The sequence below is a fragment of the Macrobrachium nipponense genome, chromosome 47, assembly GCF_015104395.2.
Source record: "Macrobrachium nipponense isolate FS-2020 chromosome 47, ASM1510439v2, whole genome shotgun sequence".
Lineage (NCBI taxonomy): Eukaryota > Metazoa > Arthropoda > Malacostraca > Decapoda > Palaemonidae > Macrobrachium > Macrobrachium nipponense.
In genome coordinates, this window is record NC_087222.1 from 22,170,902 (window position 1) to 22,175,872 (window position 4,971).

Here is a 4,971-nt window from a genome sequence, read left to right on the forward strand (position 1 = left end):
CCTTATCAATGACAATAATAAAAATGTTATTGTCATGATACAATAAAGTTTTATGCATACTTACCTGGCAGATATATACTTAGCTATAGACTTCCGTCGTCCCGATAGAAATTCGAATTTCGCGCACCCACTCTACAAGGTAGGTCAGGTGATCTACCGCCCCGCCGCTGGTGGCGGAAGTAGGAATCATTCCCGTTTTCTAAGACAGATTTTCTCTTCCACCTGTCTCCTGAGGGGAGGTCGGGTGGTGGGCCATACACCGTATATATCTGCCAGGTAAGTATGCATAAAACTTTATTGTTATCCATGACAATAACATTTTTATGCATTCAACTTACCTGTCAGATATATACTTAGCTGATTGGCACCTTTGGCGGAGGGTAAGAGACAGCTAATCTACTGAATAGACAGGAAACAACATATGTTTTAGGTAATAAAAATTAAATAACCTTGATTCTACCTGTGTTAGCGAAAGACTTCATGGCTACTGCCTAGGAGCCCGTATCGCTTTCAAGAGCCTCCGCGAGGTAGTGACCTCATGCTAAGAGTTCTTGATGGTCTGTTACAGGGGTCTTACCCACTTACGCTTCAGAACCTTAGGATCTTTGTCAATGGGTCCTATCCACTTAACATGACAAAAACACCTTGCCTATTGGCATGATCATAGAGCACGACACTAATCCCGATCACCTGATCCTTATTGGGGTTAGTACTAACGATTGAAAACCGGAGTCATCCCCGAACATCCTTTCAAGCAACCCACAACTCAAAAAACAATATTAAAACTAATTATTAAAATTATTAAAAACAAATTTAAGGATCAGCGTCTGCTCCATTTCCCAGCATAGTATCCGCTGATACATAAGGTCCAAGAGAGAAACATTTATCGTATGTTATTCTAACATCCTTTAAATAGTGGGATGCAAATACTGAATTGCACCTCCAGTAAGTTGCTGCTAAAATGTTTCTCATGGACATATTCTTCGTAAAAAAGAAAGGGTGGAAGTTGCCACAGCCCGTACTTCGTGAGCTTTAACTCTCAGCAGCTTTAACGAGTTCTCTTGACAATTCCTATGAGCTTCGGTAATTACATTTCTGACAAAGAATGCCAGTGCGTTCTTTGACATTGGTCCTATTGGGGGTTTCCTTACCGAACCAACCAAAGACCTTTTGTCGACATCCCTGGAAGGCTGTGTCTTTCTTTTCTAACTAAAATTTTAAGGTCCTGACTGGGTGCAAAAGGGCACCGATCCAACTCTCTTCCTACCAGAGAAGAGAGTCCCTTGACTTCGAAACTTCTAGGCCAAGGTTTAGAAGGGTTCTCATTCTTCGCTAGGAAAAGATCCTGGAAAGAAATGACAGCCGAGTCTTTTCTAAATCCCACCACCGAGAGTCCAAAAAAAAAAAAAAAAAAAAAAAAAAAAAAAAAGCATGCAATTCACTGATCCTCTTAGCAGTTGCTAGAGCCAACAGGAATATGCATTTGCTAGTAAGATCTCTGAATGAGATTTTATCTATAGGTTCGAACCTGTCCGACATCAAGAACTTTAGGACACGTCCAGGTTCCAACTCGGGGGAATCGAATGATCTCAATTTCTTAGTCTCGAAAGACCTGATGAGATCATGAAGATCCTTATTATCCTCGAGATTCAGCCCTCTGTTTCTAAACACAGCTGAGAGCATGCTCCTATATCCTTGATAGTTGATACGGCCAATTTGGATTCTTCTCTTAAGAAGAGGAGAAAATCCGCGATTTCGGTTACAGAGGTATTGGAAGAGGACAGCTTCTTCGACCTACACCATCTACGGAAAACTTCCCTACTTCGATTGGTAGACCCAGGGTAGGGTAAGGCTCTGCGGGCTCTAGCAATTGAAGTTGCCACTTTCTTTGAAAAGCCTCTCGCTCTGACCAGTCTTTCGATAGTCGAAAGGCAGTCAGGGAGAGACTTTGGATGTTTTTGTGGAACCTCTCGAAGTGGGGTTGTCTGAGCAGATCTGTCCCTGTCTGGTAGAGATCTGGGGGAAAGTCCACCGTCCATTCCAGTACCCTCTGTGAACCAGATTCGGGAAGGCCAAAAGGGAGCAATTAGAGTCATTCTCATTCCTTCCGATTGCCACAAATTTCCTTACTACTTCCCCAGCACTTTGAATGGGGTAAAGGCGTATGCATCTATGCCTGACCAATCTATGAGGAAGGCATCGATCGCTGTGGCTCTGGGATCTTCTTCTAGCGAGCAGAAGTTGTCTATTTTTCCTGGAGAGGACGTGGCAAACAGGTCGATCTGGGGTCTCCCCCAGTGACCATATTTGTCTGCAGACTTCTGAGTGGAGCATCCACTCTGTCGGGAGAACCTGGTTCTTTCTGCTCAACCTGTCTGCCCTTAGGTTTTTCACTCCTTGGACAAACCTTGTACGCAGAATAATGCCCCTTTCCTCTGTCCAGGTTAATAGAGCTCTCGCTATTTCGTACAGAGAGAAAGAGTGAGTGCCCCCTTGATTCCGGATGTAAGCCAGAGCTGTGGTATTGTCGGAATTGACTTGAACTACGGCCGCCTCTGACTTCCGCTTCGAAGTATTCCAGGGCTAGATGAATTGCCAGGAGTTCCTTCGCATTGATGTGCAGAGTAGTTTTGTTGTCTGGTCCAAACACCTGCTACTTCCTTGGACCCAGTGTTGCTCCCCAACCTGTTTCCGAGGCATCGGAAAACAACACTCGTGAGGTTCCGAATCAAGAGGGACACCCCTTCGTTCCTTGTTAATGGGGTTAACCACCACTTTAGGTCTGATTTTATCCCCTGTTGGATGGGAAAAACGTCTGACAAGTCTCCTGTCTTTTGATCCACATCCTCTTTAGATAAAATTGCAGAGGTCTGAGATATAATCTTCCAGGAAATGAACCTGCTCTAACGAGGAAAGGGTGCCCAGCAAAACTGAGCCATTCCCTCGCCGAGGTCCGTTCTTTCCCTAAGAAGTTCGAGATCTTTTCTAAGCCTCGAGTAATTCTGTCTTGAGATGGAAACGCCCGAAAACCCGAGAATCCATCTGTATCCCCAGATAGACTATGTTCTGTCTGGGGATCAATTGTGATTTCTCGAGGTTCACGAGCAGTCCCAGAGATTTTGTCAAGTTCAATAGAGTCCTTCTCCAAGGTCCACTTCAAGCACTGAATTCCGATTTTGCTCTTATTAGCCAATCGTCCAGATAAAGGGATATATTTATCCCCTCTAGATGTAGCCATCTCGCAACGTTCCTCATTAGCCTCGTGAACACTTGATGGGGCCGTTGAAAGGCCGAAGCATAGGGCTCTGAATTGGTATACTTTCCCCTGCATCATGAATCGGAGATATTTCTTCGATGATGGATGCAGGGGGACATGAAAGTATGCATCTTGTAGATCTAAGGAGACCATCCAATCTCCTGGACGAAGAGCCGCAAGAACCGATTTTGATGTTTCCATAGAGAACTTTGTGTTCTCCACAAATCGGTTCAATGCGCTCACATCCAGGCACCGGTGTCTCCCCCCTCCCGAGGATTTCGGAACCAGAAAATAAGAAAGACGGTTGTAGAATCCTCGGGAATGCGGATCCCGAAACCACTTCGATGGCCTCCTTTTGCAACATCTGTTCTACCAGTTGCAATAATGCTTCTTTCTTTGCAGGGTCCCTGTATTGGGCTGACAGTTCCCTCGGGTTCGTAGTCAAGGGAGGTCTGTCTCGAAAGGGGATCATATATCCCTTTGTTACCACGGAAAGGGACCAAATTTCTGCCTGTCTCCGAGCCCATTCTTCGGAAAATTTCCGAAGTCTGGCTCCTACCGGTGCTTGAAGGACTGTTGTCTCATTTAGCTCTCTTGATAGGTCTGAAGGAAGGCCTACCTCTCTTCTGCACTCCTCTCTTCTTAAAAGAGGGTCTGGCCGAGGTACTTCCTCGAAAGGGCTGTTGAGGGGCCCGAGTCTCTCTCTTAATAGGACCCAAAGTCCTCGATTTCTTTGCAGATTGGGCCAAGAGATCTTGTGTGGCCTTTTCTGTCAGAGAATGAGAAATATCTTTTACAAGATTTGAAGGAAACAATTGGTCCGACAGAGGAGCATACAGAAGAGATGACCTCTGAGTAGGAGTAACTGCTTTCGTCAGAAAAGAGCTAAATAAGACTCTCTTCTCAGAACTACCAGTTCCAAACAGAGAGGCCACCTCTCCTGATCCATCCTGAACCGCCTTGTCCATACAGGAAAGAACACTATGAAGGACTCCTGGACTAAGAGATTCCTCCTCTTGTGTCTTTTTGGCCAACACCCCAAGGGACCAGTCTAAGAAGTTAAAAACTTCTAAGACATTAAACAATCCCTTGAGGAGATGGTCCATCTCCGAAGTCCCCCATGTGATCTTTGCTGATGACAAGGCTTGTCTCCTAGACGAATCTACCAGATTCGAAAATCTGCTTCGGCAGTGGACGGGAGAGTTAGACCCCAGTGGTTTGCCCGTCTCGTACCAAATTCCTTCTTTCCTGATAGTCTGGAAGGAGGGCAGGTAAAGACTGTCTTCCCGCCTTCTCCTTGGATTCCAACCAATTTCCTACGAATCGGAGAGCCTTGTTCATGGAAATGGTTGGCTTCATTTTAATAAAAGATGATTGTTTCGGGACCTTCGTGCTTGTAAACAAGGACCTTGGAGAAGGAGGAGCAGTAGGGCTTAAAGAGTCCCCAAACTCTTGAAGTAAGAGGGCTGCCAGCGTCTTGTAATCTGACAAACCCGAGCCGAGTGATCTTCCGATTGTCCGAAACCTCTTCCAAATCCAATTCCGAAGAGGATTGTTTATTTCCAATAGGAGACTGGCCTCTTGCAACATCCACCCCACTCTCGCAAGAAGAACGACCGCCTGTGCGATAACTTGCGTCCCTACGAGAGATAGGTTGATCCTGCAAAACGACCTTATCCTTCCTTCTCCTGGCAAGAGCGATGGCCGCTTGTGCG